The following is an 18,009-nucleotide window of genomic DNA, read 5'->3' on the forward strand; positions in this document are numbered from 1 at the left end:
GGGGAGGTAAGAAGCCACCAATTACCAATGAACCTTACCTTTTGAGCCCTCTGTCACTCTAGCTCCCAATGAAGTGCCTTTCTAAATACAGGTAAGCCAGTTCCAGAGTACCTAAGAAGCTTCAAAAAATGAAAAAGCAAGGGAAAAAAGTTTTACCTTTTGCACTAAATCCAAGAGTTGGATATCCAGAAATGAGATGGGGCTGGTGATATCCAACAACCACTTTGTGGCTGCATTCTGCAGTGAAGCAAGACCAGGCATGGAGCTAGAAGCGAAGTCAATGCCAGGGACTAGAATGGTTCAAATACAGCTCTCTTTATGCCATAGGACAGTATTTCTCAGGGTACTGTCAAGGACAACCTGCATCAGAGTCATCAAGTGTATAGTGTATAAAACCAAAATATGATATATCCTCAAAAGGACAATTTGGCTGATGAAGAGGCTGGAATTCAAGACATTCAGAATTATCTTTGATCTAGGGATGGCAAGCCTAGAGAATTGAATAATTGTGATAACATGATTGTCAACCTCAAATAGTTACAGAGCCATCATGTGGGAAAAAAATCCCTCTGCCAGGCAATGTCATCCATGCATGTGGCTTTATTTACCTTCTCCTTGGCTGTTGATTCTCAAATCTATATCTCCAGACGCAGTCATTCTCCTGAGATTCATTCAGCCCTTCCTTAATCTCTCCACCTGGACTCTCCACAAGCACCTCAAACTCCACATGGTTAAAATCAAACTATTATTATTCACATTTTCATAAATAATGAATCTGAGGCTCAAAGAAACTAAAGAATTTCCCATGGGTTCCAGTTAAAGGAATTAAATCCAACCTGTCTATGCTTATGCTCTTTCCACTTTTATGAATGCTGATTTCTATAATATTAGTGGGGAGGAAACCAGAACATTACATATCTATCTCATAGCTCTGAAACAGAGTAGCACATTTCATAGGAGAGTTGGTCATTTCTGAAAAACAAATCTGCTCTAAGCAGCTCTAATCCTATATTTGCTAATCTACATTTAAAAAAAATAAGTTTCTGGCAATATCAGGGGCACAATTATTAAGTGGAACAAGTTTGAAAAGTCCCGTCCCCTCTCTAGACCACAGTTTTCTGTTCTTCAAAATAGATATACTTCTCTGGACTTTGAAAGTCTGTATGCCCCTTGACAGCTGTGCCATTATGCGAGTCTATGGAGGACAGTGTTCCGTATAAGGTACAGACTTATGAATAAACAGTCATGCCATTTAGCCTGTGTAATAGCTCAGTTGCATTCCAACACTATCCTCCAGGACCTGCTGGACTAGAGACTGATCATATATCTTTATGATATTCTCATCTACTCCAGGCACCCAGCCCAGCATGACACACTTGTCCACACAGTTCTGACTTGCCTCTGGCAATATCAAGTCTTTACTCAACTGGAGAAGTGATCAGGTAAAAAGTAGAAATTCTGTCACATCTTTCCCTACATAGAGTTCTGATATGCTCCCCCAATGTCACTCACTAGCTGCATGAACTTGGGAAAGTCACTTAACCTTTCTGAGCTTCCATTTTCTCATCTGTAAAAGAAATGCTAATAATACACAATTCACATGATTGTTGCAAGAATTAAGAAATAATGTGTGTAAAAGCGCCAGGAAAGGCATATATACAAGATGCTTAGTAAATACTTTGTTCCTTCAGTGTCATACTTGGCTGAGCAACACCAGCTAACCCCAAGGTTTCCTTAGATTAACTGGTTATTATCAAGGTTATCTGATACCTCTCATTTCTGATCACCAACCTCTCCATCAACCAGACGACATTCAAAAAATGCTCATGGCAATTGTCTCAATGCACTGAATTATAGCAATTAAGGCTGCATTTGAGGTTTTATAGTAAAACTTAAATTCCTAATAAGTAGTCAGCTAGTTCCTGCTTAAAAGTTTCCAATGATAGGGAACTCATTCCCTTCCAACACAGCCCAATTGATCTTCAGTCTGCTCTGCCATAAACAACTTACACCTAACAATCCTATTTCTGTCCCCTGGGACCACATCATACAAATATAATCCTCTTTCTTATGACAGCCTTGTAGATACTGGAAGACAGCAATCATGCCCCACTCCATCCTTCAAGCTTCTCTTTTTAACCTCTATTTTATCTTTGTACTAGGCACAAATACTTGAGGTGTGGTTCATTCAAACTTAGAAAAGAGTGGAATAATTACCGCCTTCAATCTAGACTCTCTACTACTATTAATGTAGCCTGAGTTTGCACTAACTTCCCTGGAAGCCTTATCAAACATATACCCATCCTATAGAATTGCTGATTGTTTTAATTTTATTAAATTTATAAATAATGTCACATTTTTTCAGGTTAAATTTTTTGTTTTTTATCCATCTTTACATTCTAGTAAATTCTTCTTGGGTTCTTAGTTCTGGTATCCTTTTATTTTTATTTTTTAATGAAATTTATTGTCAAATTGGTTTCCATACAACACCCAGTGCTCATCCTAACAGGTGCCCTCCTCAATGCCCATCACCCACTTTCCCTTCCCTCCCACCTCCCCTCAACCTTCAGTTTATTCTCAGTTTTTAAGAGACTCTTATGATTTGGCTCCCTCCCTTTCTTTTTTTCCCCCTTCCCATTCCCCACGGTCTTCTGTTAAGTTTCTCAGGATCCACATAAGAATGAAAACATATGGCCTGGTATCCAGTATATATACTTCCCCTCCCACTCCAGTTCTCTCTTAAAATTTGGTGAGCATACTTTTCTACATATACATCCAATCATTAATTAAAATGTTGACACCAAGACAGCCAGGTACAGAGTCCTACAGCTTACTACCAAGGATGTCTCTTTGCAATAGTGAATCTCAATCTTTTTCCTGCCTTCAACACACCTTAAGGCCCTTCCTACCACCCATTTACATCAATCACAGTAGCTCACAAAACATCATAAATACCCAAGGAGGGGCAGGCCTTCTAAGGGGAGTACTATAATGGGGGAAGGGCCTATGTGGTTTATAAAAACTTTCATCCGGGTGATTCTGTTAAACCCCTCAGAAAATGTGCTCTCATCCTCCCTTTTGCACTTATAAAGAACTTCTGCTCCTCCAGAGAAACATAGAATTAATTATCAGTGCCCTTTGTAAATGGTTTCCTTATCTGTATGATGGAGATAATTACACATAGATCATAAGGCTGTTGTCAGGATTAAATGACTAATGCATAAAGTACTTAGGACAATGCCTGGTATATAGTAAGTACTCAGTAAATAGTAATACTTAAAAAAACTTGCAGATTCCAACTAAAGGAACACTGTTACAGTTCGTGTTTTCTCCATCTTGTTAACCAGGATGTCATAAAAATAAAAATCTTTGTCATGCATCTTGCTGTAATACATGTACACTGAAACTATCACATACGCATCTATTAACCAAATGACCCTATTTAAAAAGGCCACATTTCCAAACCCACAAATCTGAGTGCAGGACACAGCTCCTTAATGAAGCCAAAAATACACTGAAATTTAATGTTTTTTCCAACTCAAGCTCTACTGTTATGAATGTCAGAATCAGGGCTTCCATATTCATGAAGGTCCACATTATTGCCCTTCCTGTTGCTTCTTTACCTGATCCTGCTGTTTTCAGGGAGGGTGACAGAATCCAGGTGAAGTAATACAGGTTTGCTTTGAATTAAATAATTTCAAGATGTTTGTGGTTGAAAGACAGTTTGTTATAACCCACCAGGCCACATCTATCACCTATATCTCTGACATGATTCCTCCACCTCCTATCCCCCACCTTGTGTCACCACAGGTTATGATCATGTATACCACATCTCAGGGCTTCTGGTGGCCACAGGTACAAGATTCAGTAGGAAGTGAATCTGGAACCAGAGATATCTATGACTCTGAAACACTGAAAGCCATTTTATGCTGTGGATTTTCCAAGTGTCACTTTAATGATCAACATATTATTATAAAAATAACAGTTTCTGATATCTATATGCACTTTCTAGTTTATAAAGCACTTCAATGAACAATTTCTCCTTAGCTCCTCATAACAGTACAATAGCTTCATCTGGGTATACATCATTGCTGACAATTAAAAAAAACTGTCTTTATCAAAACAAATTATGTATTATTTTTCCACACATACACAAAAATAACCTCTGCCACATAATTTAATCATACAAAAATGTTGAATGGCAGCTACTTTGCTCCAAGAAGCATTAAACTTTAAGGTTCTTTTTTTATGGAAGATAATATTAACTTTATTTTACAAATGAAAAAAGTAAGTCTTTAGGGGGTTAAATAATTTGTTCAAGGTCCACATAGCAAATAGAAGAAATTGGATTCAAAAGCTGGGTTATCTGACTCCAAATGTTCTGATATTTTATTTTACCTTGACATTTGGAAGTGCCATTCAACTGCTTTGATTAAAATGGCCACCTTTCTTCCTGTCAAAAAATAGGCAATGGTTAACTGAATCCATCTTCCTAAAAGACATCTTTCAAATTATAGGATTCTAAGCCAAATTCTTTCACAAAAGGATCAAATTCCCTCCCAGGCAGCTAAGTTCCTATGCCATTCTAATCCTCCCTTTTTTTTTACCTGATAGGTAAACAGCCATAGAGCCTCATTCATCTGCAGAAAAGATGTTGAGACATACTACACCAAACCAGAGCTCCAGCCCACCCTCAATCTTGCAGCATTCTGTCACTCATCATCAAAGCATCTGGCCTCTTGCCACTGTCCCACTGCAGAAATTCTTCACAAATTAGAAATGCTAAAATCTATGAAAATTCCATTTTTCAGATTCCATTTGTTTTCAATCCCTACTGCAGTCCCCACAAAGGACAGAAGGACAACCACCTGGGAGAAATCCAGACAACACAGGCCAATTTTTACTTCAGTCAACAACAATAAGGAGATAGATAACCAGTCTCACAGGCAAAATATTAGATACTGTTCTCAACCTGCCACCTTCTCTTACATACCTCTCTGAAAAATTGCAAGTTATAGTAATCAACTCGATTCTAGTTAACTGATTCATTCATTTCATGATTTACCTACTGTAATTAGCTTTTTTCTTCAAGGTTTACCAATCCCTTCTTCTAACCTAAATAGGATCTCTAAATAGCTAAAAAGCATCATGACCATCCACAGTTAAAGGAGTGGGAAGGTTGTTATTTGTGGTTTAGGACTCTAGTAATTGCAAACTGAGATGAGGCCAAACGCAAAGAATGGCCCCTGGGGCTGGTTTGCAGAACCAGGCATCACTGGGGCCACACAGAACTCAGTCTCAGCTCCGGCTGGATGGGGCTGCTAGATGGTATCAGCTTCCATACTGATTCCCAGACATACAAAGGCAGAGCCCAAGATCCTGCATTACCTCCTCAAAATGGCCTCTCACCTTTCAAAAAAAAAATAGGTTTGGATGCAACTAATCCCCTTTGAGCCTTCCTCCACCAACCCGGGCTCCTGTATTTTCCTCTCTCATTTGATCTCTTTTATTTCCTAGTTCTCAGCCCATTTTCAACTTCTGTAAGTACCTGATTCCTTGCTCTGGCTCGAATCAGCATCATCTTCAGCCATCTTCCTGAGTCTACCAACCTCAGGCTCCAGCTCTGCAGAATTAGTTTGAACTGGTCAAAATAGATTTTAACTGGTCAGAACTGATTTTTCCTTTTTGAGGAAAGATTGAATTGGTCATGAGTAAGTTCTGACCACTTTAAACCCATTTTGGCCAGTTTTATATTGTTAATTCAAGAACAAGCCACTGAAGGGATCAACTTGAATCAGGAATGAGATGAAGCAGTTTCAATCTGCTTAGAAGACTAGTGTGGGGTGCAAAAAGGACCTGATGCTAAGGACCATACCATTTGTGCTGGTGATGCTAGAGGGGGGAATCAGAGAGGACCTAATAGTCTGTGAGGTAGGATCAAACCACTGTAGACCCCGGGGGAGGAGCTAAAAGAAACTGATGCTTAATGACGTAGGATCAAATTATTGGTGTGAGACAGGAGGAGAAAAGATACTGATTCTCTCCAGATAAGATCAAACCAGGTATGCTTTTCTATAAGGTGTCATCAAACCACTCTGGGATAAGCATAGAAAGAAGGAGAAGGGAAAGTAAGAACATAAAGGGACTAGTAGTCTGTGAGACAGGAGCAGACTACTGTGAAGTGGCAGAAAGGGGATGCTGTTCTAAGAAGCAGGATCAAACCACTGTGGAAGGGAGGGGAGCAAAAAAGATGAAATTTCCTAAAGAATTTTAGATTTTTTTTTAGTAAAGTAAAAAAGGATATAATATGCTGAAAACAGAATCAAACCTGTTTTTATTATTAACAAAGGGCAATTACATGTTTAATCTCTTTTGCTCTTTACTCTGCCCTGAAGGTTGGGTCAGACCATCTTCCCAAAAAGGCCCCTGCAGTAATTTCCAGCTGCCCCTGATGGTTTCTAGGCAACAATATAGCTGCTGCCTGATGAACCTCGTCCTTTTGACATTAACTCCTGGGTTTCTGGAATGGAAAGAATATACACACATAAAAAATGGGGAGCAAATTGAAACAGTATCATAAATGCTAGGTGCGGAAAAGTAGGAGAAAGGTAACAGACTTTCAAAAATTAAAGGAAGACTTCAAGTAGTTGGAAATGATGGATATGTGGAAGAAGAAAAATTCACAAAAGCAAAGTCCTGTAGACCTAGAAAACATCAAGTCTAAGCCCACACAAAATCTTTGAGTCCTCCTATGAGATCCTTAACCAGTGGTGCTTTAAGATCTTCAGTGAAAAATGAGTAGTTTTTTTTAAAAATGTTTATTTCCTGAGAGAGAATGAGAGAGAGAGCAGGGGGGAGACATAGAGGGAGAGAGAATACCAAGCAGGCTCCATTCTGTCAATGCAGAGCCCAGCTCAGGGCTCAATCTCACCAACTGTGAGATCATTACCTGAGCTGAAATCAAGAGTTGTACACTTAACTGACTGAGTCTACCAGGTGCCCTGAAACATGAGTAGTTTTAACTTACTAGGGAATAGATTCCATTTTTCTATAATTCTGATTATTTTTTAAAATTTTGAGCCAAATAATTTCTACCCCGGATTCTGAGTTCTGTCTTCTAAAGCAGAGGTTAGCAAACTAGGGCTTGCCGGCCATATCCAACTATCACCTATTTTTGTGAAGAGTTTGACCTAAGAATAGTTTTTACATTTTTCAGTGGTTGAAAAAGTCAAAAGAAAAATATTTTGTGATATGTGAAAAATTATATGAAATTCAAATTTTACACCATAAATAAAGTTTTATTGGAGTATAGCCACATTCATTTATTTACATATTATCTGTGGCTGCTTTCCTGCTACCATAGCAGAGTTGAGTAGTTGCATCCAAGACTCTATGGCTCTCAGAGCCTAAAATATTTACTATCTTGCCCTTTACAGAATACGTGTTCTGACTCCTGATATACAGCAACAAAGAATTAGCATTTCATAGGACTCTGCTTAAGAATCTAATGGTAACATTAGATATGAAAGAGAATGAAGAGACCTAGACCTCACAAAGAATCCCAAATTCTCAAAGAGATGGAGGGGACTGGTACCAAAGTTTTGTGAGCCTACAAATAACTTTAAGCCAATTATCATGTGCTTCAGGGGATAAGGAGGAGATTTAGCTGGCATGAAATTGCTGGGAATCTCCAAAAAGAATGAAAGAACAGCTGAAAGGGAAGATTGAGATCAGTGTGTGAAAGGCCTTGAATGCCAAATACATCCTGAAAGAAATGGAAGAGCCAGTATTGAGTTTCAGTTTGGGATACAGGGTACAGGAAGAACTTGAGAAATATGATTAATACCTCCAGACATCACTCTAGTTCTATTCAAGCTGTAGACAAGTCATAGTGTCTGAGAAGTTCAAATCATTTTGGTCACTCAGGTTCAGTATCCTAAGGTCACTCAGGATACAAGTATCCTAATCTGAACATAATCTTGTTGGAAACCAGGATTCTACAGTAAGTCAAAGATATGTGTTGAGTCAGTTTCAAAGGATTTCTGCCTTAGGAACATAAGAAAACTCTCATCACATCTTTATCTCATTCTTACTCACTTTTCAGGGCCCAACATAAACCCATATCTCTCCTAGCACTCTTGCCCTCCTCTGAACTCCTTTAGCACTTCTTTGTGCTACTCACATGAGCCTCACTGTACTCTGTCTAATATGAAAAGTATCTCTTTGTGAAATGGGTTTGTTTCCCCAGAAAGACCTTGAGATTTCAGAAGAAAAGGGATCCTAACTGATACCTTTCTGTGTTCCCACGGTTGGTTGATAAGGATATTGATCCAATGATCTAGTGGTCCCTCAGTGTGTGGAGACCCCCATTTAGCAGAGCTCAGGCACTTTTGGAGCTATGTCAGCTCTAGCCACGCATCCACCTTCCTAGACTTGATAACCTGGGAAAGGATGAGGCATAGTGATATATTACAGCCAATCCCGTGCTGCAATGACCATGCAAAGAGCAGCTAGCTCTTTCTGGCCCTAATTCCACAAGACCCAGATCCCCATCATTCCTGCCTTCATAGGCTCAAGGCAAAATGCCATGCTCAGGAAGACAAAGCCCACAGTTCTGGCTGCCAGGCATCCAGTCCCATTTTCCATGGCCTCTGTTGATCCTGGACCCAGACTTCAGGCTGGACTCAACAGATTCAAGATGAAAATAGGCCCTTGGCTGGGAAGGCTGGCTTTCCACAAAGTGCTGTTTCCTCCAACAGCCAAAACAAACGCTGCCGGCTGGCCGGGGCTAAAAGCCAGCCAGCCGTTCCCGACCTCTGCTGGCCAGCACCAAAGAGGCCCAGAGTCAACAGTGCATGGATAGGTCTCCTCTTTCATTCCTTCTCATACCTCCGATATCAGATTTCCCTTCAGTGAATCTAAACAACCAAATAGAACTAAGGTCAGCTCTAGCCTCTAGGAAAATGTCAAAGATCCCTCATGGGCCTAAATTGCTAAGAGTTGGAAATACAGCACACCCCTTACCTTTTTTCTCTTCAGCCTCTCAAGGGTGCCAAAGCCCACAGGCGACCTTCTAGAGTCTCTCTGTTTGAATTGCCTTCCTATGCTCCCTCAGAGGAAAGGAAAGAGGTATACAGGAATAAATTGTCAGTACTCACTGTTCTTACTGGCTCACAGGTCAAGCTGAGATTCAAAACAGAGTTCAACCTATCATTTTTCCTGAATTAACTTTCCAGCTTCCCTTCATCATTATGGGGATGGGGCCAAGTCTCAAACACTAGTTGAGAGGGACATGGAGAGAAGTAGAAGAAGAAGGAGAAGGAAAAGGAATGTAGGAGAGGCCAGGCAGAAACAGAGTGAAGTATTTTTTTTTTCAACGTTTATTTATTTGTGGGACAGAGAGAGACAGAGCATGAACGGGGGAGGGGCAGAGAGAGAGGGAGACACAGAATCGGAAACAGGCTCCAGGCTCTGAGCCATTAGCCCAGAGCCTGACGCGGGGCTCGAACTCACGGACCGCGAGATCGTGACCTGGCTGAAGTCGGACGCTTAACCGACTGCGCCACCCAGGCGCCCCGAGGGGAATATTTTTTTATCTAACATACAGAAGTCTTTTCTGAAAGAGTGAATTTTGACTGATGAGTAAGAGTAGAGGAGTGAGAAAATCTTGGCAGTAGTGAAGCTAGAAAATGGCATTGCTTTGAGAATAAAGCTTTCTTCTCTATGCACATAGAAATCACTCTTCCCTCTCAAACTGGGGTGAGTTGGTGCTGACTTAGAAAAAACCTATGACTAGAATAGATTACTACCAAAAAGTGACATGTCTCTCCTCAGGGATATTCAACATCTGAGTCAAACTACTAGGTCAGCATCCTCTTTGGTACCCAGATCCCTTCTAATAATAATCACAGATATTTTACAATAATAATAAAAACCATGTACTTAGCACCAACTATGTGCCTGGCAGTGTTCTATTCCCAAACTATTCACCAAGGCACCCCAGGTGCCAACTTACAAGGGTACTTACTGTAAGATATCTTACATTTTTGAGGGAAATGCAGCAACCTCTGTTGGGCACAACATGAAATACTATTATTACGTTGTTTGTACTTAATTACTTAATACACAGAAGTTTTAAATATTTCTTTAGGCTTGGATGCTGTGAAAATAATTACTGACACAGGAAGGGTACAATGAACCAAGAAACTTTGGGAACTTGTGCTATATACATTAAGTGGATTATCTCATAGTCTTCAGGCCTTATGAGGTAGGTCTTAATATTGTTTCCATTTTATAGGTAAGTAAACTAAGGCTCCAAGAGATGAGTTAATTTTTCCAAGGTGCCGAGCTAAGTGATGGCAGAGCAGAGTTGAGAGCCTAGATATGGCAGACTTCAGAGACTGCTCGTAAACCATTTGCAACACTTCCTTCGTATAATTAACTTTGTCCACTATTTTCATTGCATATGCAAGGTGTGAAGAATACCTTGATAGGACAAGTGACCTTTCTGCTATAAAAATAGTATTACTATTCTGAAGTCTAGAATTTAGTCTGTAAATCAGCACACACACTGTAACAGGCATGGGCGAAGGGATATCATTTAAAAGCAAAAATTATACAAAAAAGAAACATAACCTGAAACTAAGGCTACCCTCAAGATATTTGAACTGTTTAAGTGCTTTTAAAATAATTTTTGGAAGACTTCCCATGCCTACTAAATCCTGCTGTAAATCTTACCTGTCCTAAACCACTAAGTTTCACTTTTGTGTCACAGTGTGAGAAACAATGCTCACTACCTCACTGGATATAAAAGAAGCATCAGCACTGGTTGCCACTGTTTTCTCTCTTGTAATGGTAAGGGAAACCAGCTTGAGGACAAAGCCAACACACAGAAGAGTGCAGAGTCAAGAGAATCATAAAGAAAAGGAGCAGTCATGACTAAACCATGCTTAAAGCCTGCCCTAACTGTAGATTTCCCATTACATGAGTCAATAAGTCTCTAGTTTGTTTCAGCCAGTTTAAGTTGAGTTTTCTGTACTTTGCAACCAAAATCATCCTGAGTAATACTCTTCTAAAGCACCTAACACAGTGCTTGGTATATTTCATCCATAAGAGCTCAGTCCCAATGTCAGTTCCCCCAGTGAAGCTTGTTCTGAATCTCCAAACAGAATTTATTGTTCTATCCTTTGTGCACTCAGAGCTCGCTATACATAACTTTACTGTATAACATATCACACTGGATTATATATTTATAGTTACTTCTTTACCTATTGTCTCTCCCACTGTAAGGTGAATCTGTGGTGCCTTATTAAATGCCAAGCACATAGAAGACACACCATAAGCATGTTTGATCTGAACTGAAATGAAATATTAAGTATTCAATCAATGTTAGTTCAATTATTCTTCCTCTGGTAGGTAGAATGATGCCTGACAGGCCCTATTCTTATTGTAAACTCTGAGGGCTCATGGACCTGACTGACTCCAGCTCCAGGCACACGCAGAACAACTGCAAATGGCAATACACAGTCTGATATCCCAGCACCCAACACATTGCACCAGACCTGGCAAAAGTCAATCAAGGGAGGTTTCTAGGACAAGCCATGGTCCCACTGCATCCAACCCAGACAGTAGCAGCACAATAATGGCCACCACAAGTGCAGCCAACTTTTCAATCAGAGCAGCACAAAGGTATTTTTCAGGAAGGTCCAAAAAATATACTCATTTAATTCTCTCCTCTCTGCCCCATCTCCAAGTCTGCAATTCTACATAGGAAGTTAATTGTGTTAACTGAGGGCTTTGACTATTTTCAACTGCCAATTCCTCTATGTAAAGTAGTTCACCCTTTGCTGAACTCCCAGAGTGCTTTATACATTCTTCCAGTATCACTTTGCTTATTAGCTTGTGACTATCTGTATATGTGTCTACCCCACTAGACCGTGAGCTCCTTGAGGATAAGAACTGTGTTTTCTCAGTCTGCATCTTAGGGACCTAATGCAGTGCCTAAAACAGAATAGATGCTAAGAAAGTATTTGTTGAAATGAATTATTGTTGACTCTCTCTCAAAAGAATGGGTTAGATTAATATGTTAGTTTGATGCCATTTTGATCTTTCTTACCTCCTTGTGCAGTGGAAAAGTTTAAGAATTGTAGATGGCAGCAGAAGACATGGATTGGAGCCTGACATGGGAAGTTATTAACCCTATATCCTTATATCCTTTATCCCTATATTGCTCAAGTACTGTAACCTCTCTGAACCTTAGTTTCTTTACCCTCACAATTAGAGCAGTCATAAAGATCCATTACAAGGTTATAGTAAAGAGAAAATACATTGTCTGAGGCAGCACTTTGAGAATGTGATATCTTGTGAAAATCAAGTTGTTATATAATTTAATTGAATTTAAAGAGAATATTTTTTTTCATAATTCTTTTTGCCTAGGGATAGATGGGGGGGGGGTTCCTTCAGAGAGCTTCAGAGATTGCCAGTATGTGTGCTGGATGTGCCTGCAAGAACTTTTTATGGCTGTAGGCCTCTTCTCCCCACTCCCTGTTAGATAATAAGCAGCTTTCATCCTTCCTTAGCCATCCTTCCTCAGTGGTGTTCATGGCTGACAAATGGTAGTGGGAACAACCCAGATCTGGCTCTTAGAATCAGCAGTAGAATGATTTTCTTGCAGTTGAGAGGCCGTCCACATTCAACCAAACTTTAGTTAATATTAACACCAATTTATGTTTCCTGAGCACCTGCAGGCTGGATGGTGAGAGAAGCCATCTAAGAACAGGGATGATGATGGGGAAAATGTCACCTCTCAATTCCAGACTAAAGCCTGCCAAATTGAACTACTTACTGCTCCTTATACATGGCTTGTGATTTTTCTACCTTTGGATCTTTGCTCTTGTGCTACAGAGGTATGAAGTGGCCTAATTCCACCCTTTCCCAATGTCAATTGCCAACTATCTTTCAGGGCCTGGTTCAAATTATATCTTTATGAATCTTTCCCCCATATAATACCTCCCTGCTTCACCTGAAAATTGTTTCTCCCTCTATGATATTCCCCAAAACACCTGGCTTCTGGCACTTACTACTTTTCTGTTATCTCTCTTAGTATCTCTCTAATTTATCCTCTCCTCCTAGGCATTGCATTCATTATCCCTTGCCTGAAATATTACAGTTGCATAGTAAATCTCCTTGCTATGAGTTTTTCCTTCCTTCAGTCTATACTCTATGCTAATTCCAAAGGTGGGTGTCTGAAAAATAGACCACTTCTCTGATTTAAAATTTCTTATGGCAGGAGAAAAATCTAAATTCAGTAACATGATATAGCATAGTAGCTACTAAATACAGATCCATGAACTCATTACATCAGAATCATGTCAGGGGGGAAGAGATGAGGGAGTAGCTTGTAAAAATCCCAATGAGATTCTGTTTCCTGAAAATCTGTAACTTTAAAAGCATTGTAGTCAGTCAAGGATGGCAAATATGTCTCATCTCATAAATCAATTCAAATTGACTGCAAGTGGTCATTTGGAATCCTGTGCTCAGAAGGATTCTAAACCCTACCCAGGTTATGTCTGATTAAAAATTTCTGCCACAGACGTGGGAGGAGCTGGTAGTGATGATCATGCAAGACACTTACCATATCTGCTGTACACACACAGAGCACCTAGCCATTCCCTAAAAAAGTCAGGCAATGCCAACCTTTGTAATTTTCCATTTATCTGGAATGTATCCCCCTACCCACATCTCCCATTCCCAGTTCCCTAGAAAACTCCTAATCATTGTCTGAGTTCAATTCAAATATCACCTAGTCTGGAAAACTTTGACTAATTCACTTTTACATCATTTCTTCTCTCATGTGGGATCTCATTACAATTTGATCATAAGCAGAACTTACCATGTTTGCCACCTTAAATCCATTTTTTAATGAAGGAAAATACAAATAGGGGTACCTGGGTGGCTCATTCAGCTAAGCATCTGACTTTTGATTTTGGCTTAGGTCATGATCTCATGGTTTGTAAGATCGAGCCCCATGTCAGGCTCTGTGTTGACAGCATTGAGCCTCCTTGGGATTCTCTCTCTCCCTCTCTCACTGCTTCTCCCTGTTCGCACACTCTGTCTCTCTCAAAATAAATAAATAAACGTTAAAACATGAAAAATAATAAATTGAGAATACAAATAAACTAATTTTTTCAATATTGAATTATTTTATAAACATCTGTGTATATCCATCTGACCTGTTAGACTTTGACCTACTACAGGTAAATGACCATGGCATATTTATATTTTTATTCCAAGCCCCTGGCTCAGTACCTGGTATCCACAGGGCACTCAGTAAACATGTATTGAACTAAAGCAGATTCTATTTGGGAGGAGTGAGAAGACGAGGAAGCATGAGGCCTGGTAACGCCATCAAACACATCATCCTTCCCCAAAGAGCCACAGAGATAGGTCAGATCCATGGATGCAAGTGAACACTTCTAAATGAAGGAAGACAAAGCACTGACAGTTTTGCAACATTGAATAAGTGCAAATATGTCTCCTTTCTTCCATAATGCCTTCTTGAACTACTTTAGCCCTCAGTGATGTCCTGTTATTCTCAACAGTTCTTATTGTCACATGTCGCAATTTGGCATCTGCTTATCTCAGAAAGATGAGTCTTGCTTTCACTGCTAGACTGTTCCTAGAAAGTAGAAATCAATGCTGAACATTTTCATATCTCTTAAGCATCCAGCACAGGTCTAGGCACGTGTTAGGCATTCAGAAAAGCCTTGCTACTTGATTTATTGAATGACTGTTATTTTTGGTTTAATAAGTCAGGTATTTATGTCATACTTGGCCCAGTTGTTATTGCTCTTCAAAACCAGAAAGGAAAATATCTGGGGAAACTCCTGTTCATATAAAATCCAAATTCTTCTAACGTCCACATTAATCTGCCCGGAGCTTACTTCTACAGACTGACAATGCCTTACCTTTGCCCTGTAGTTGGAAGATAAACCAATTTATGTGCCTAGCATGTATAGTAGCAAAAATTGTGAATCTAAGCCTAGATAACTTGAACTCTTCTGACTCTGTCAACAACTTGTTATATGGCTCTGGGCAATATTCTTCTCCTCAGTCTTACCATCTATTAAGTGAGGGAGATAGACAACAGACCTCTAAATGCCTTTTCTGCTCTAACTTCCATTGTTCTATTAAGACAAGTATGTCTACAGTGAGGAACATCAATGGGAGAATTGAAAAGTGTCTGCCCTTAGGCTTTTTATGGTTTTATTTATTTCTTCATCCAACAGAATTTTAAAAAATATCTACTATGTGCCAAGCACTGTTCTAGAAACTGGAAATATAACATTGGACAGAACAAAATCCTTGTTCTCAAGCAACTAATATCTTAGTGAGGAGAGATAGATCATTATCAAGTAATCAAAATCATAATATGTCAATGAATGCAATAAAAATAAAGCAAAACAAGAAGGAGAGTGCAAAGGTTTATCATTAATACTTCACATAGGATAATGAAAAAAGTCTTCTTTTATAAAGTAACATTTGGTTAGAGACGTGAAGGAGCCAACCTGTATCTGGGGGAAGATAATTCCAGGCATAGGGAACAGAAAAAACATAATCTCTGAGAAAGAATGCACTGGATACATGAAAGGAACTGCAATGAAATTCATGTGACTGAAGCAGAGCAAGCAAAAGGAGAATTCCTTCCAAATCTCTTCCTTCCAAAGACAGGAAGTCAGAGGTGACAGGCAGATGAAGGGCATGGAAGGACCTTGTAGGCCATTGTTAAGACTTCGGATTTTACTCTGAGTGAAAGTGGGAAGTTTTGATCATGGGAAGCGTTATGATATGACATGTATCTTAAAAGGAACACTCTAGCTTGTATATTGAGAGTAGATTATAGGGAGGGTAGTAAAAGCTCAAACAGGGAAAAATCAGAAGGCTTTGTTATAAATGATAATGGCTTGTTAGGGGAACACAAACATCTACACATGAAACAATCAGAGACTTAAACAAGAATAATAAAATGACTACACATGAATATAGTTTAAGTACTATGGTTGATGAGTAGTTGAGGGACAGTGTGAGAATGGAATTACTATAGAAGAGGTAAAGCTCAAACTGGGTCTTAAAAGATGAAAAGACGGGATGTATCAAATGAGAATAAGAATCCATGCACTATCAACCCCACAAGATTTATGTGAAACTCAACTGAGAGCCTCGACTGAAGACAATTATGTAAAACAAGATGTAGCCCACAGAGGTAAGGAATTATTACCCCTGCTCCTTGAACTTGCCTTCTCATGAGCAACCAGAGAAAAGGGACTGGTAACTGTGTAATTTCATGCAGCCACGAATGCTCAAATTCCACTAAGAAATTGGCCACCAACTCAAAAGACGTGCACATATGGTAGTCTTTATGACTTGCCCTATTCCTGTGGGTAAGGCAGCCCTGTCTTATTAACTAAAGCCCAGCAGTTCTACAACATTTGAGTCTGAGAGCCAAGGCTGCACTAGCAGAAAATATTATCAACATCAAGGTTGGCCCAGTTGGAAAGGCCCAGTGTTTGATAACCAGCACCACAGAAGCTCCTCCAACCTCTAAGCCTGAGGATTCTTCTTTACTGTTCTATGTAATCACTAAGAGAAAACTGCCAATACCATAGGATACAACCCTATCCCTTTGCTCCTTCCTCATCCCTGTAATACCCATATTACTCAGGAAACCTCCACAAATTCTTGAATAAGCTGTAAGAAGAGGTGAGCAAAGGTTTCCAGTGCTATTGCCAGGCGAGCAGAGTCACAGAGTACCTGACCTAGCAGGTACCTCAGATACCATCTAGTCTAGTGATTGACTCTGTTAAAGCAGAAGGATGACCAATAGTCCTGGCTGTTTTTATCACATCCATATCCACTTCAATAGGCCCTGACAGGGCTCTCCACACCTATGGTGTACCATAGAGAATAATTTAAAAGCCACTCATCTATCCAACCAAGTATCCTCATTCATAGATGATATTGGGGCCCAGAGAGAGGGAAAATGTCCAGTCACAAATTAAGTTCACAGCAGAGGTAGCCTAAAAATCGGTTTCCTAACTCTCTGCCTCATGCCATTTCTACTATAATCAAGCAGCCTTGTTTCATCTAGGTTTGCACGTTAACTTTTCTCAGATGATCATCATTTGCACCTAGGAGACCTAGATGTACCCACAATTCAAAGACCTCATTGGACTCTTCTATCATGTTTCAATTTGGATACTTTTTAATGAATGTTTTTGTGCTGGGAAACCTCATCTGAGACAGCAAGTTACTCTATGTTTCTATATGAATCACTATTTTGCCAGACTCAAAACCCTGGAGTTTTTTCTGCCTCTCCTTTATCCTTTATCCCCTCAGTTTTTCCTGCTCTTATCATGTCACTCTGATTCTCAAACCCTATCTAAAATTATAACCCTCACACACATAGCCATCCTTCATCCGTGTTTTAGCATTTAATACCTTCTAATATACTATATGTTTTATTGTTTGTCTATCCCTTCTTCCAACTGATGAATCGATGGATGCATTGAATGCAGATCATTCAGCAGTGTGTTTGGCACACAGCAGATGCCAAGCCCTTTACTCCAATATTAAGGTACTATTACTAGTAAACATGTCTTAAATATTCACTGAAAATGGTGGCCTGGGGGCACCTGGGTGGCTCAGTCAGTTAAACATCTTACCCTTGATCTTGGCTCAGGTCATGATTTCATGGTTCGTGAGTTTGAACCCCACATTGGCTCTGTGCTGATGATGTGGAGCCTGAATGCCTGCTTGGGATTCTGTCTCTCCTTCTCTCTGCCCCTCTCCCATGCTTTCTCTCTCACAAAATAAATAAACAAATTTAAAAATAAAAGAATATGGTGGCCTGAAGGTTAGGTGATCATCTTTGTATTAAAATATGTTGCTTCCAAGTAGAAAAAACACTGGATTGCAGGGCTGATTACCTGGGATCCATCATTCAGTTATTCA

The sequence above is a fragment of the Acinonyx jubatus genome, chromosome X, assembly GCF_027475565.1.
Source record: "Acinonyx jubatus isolate Ajub_Pintada_27869175 chromosome X, VMU_Ajub_asm_v1.0, whole genome shotgun sequence".
NCBI lineage: Eukaryota > Metazoa > Chordata > Mammalia > Carnivora > Felidae > Acinonyx > Acinonyx jubatus.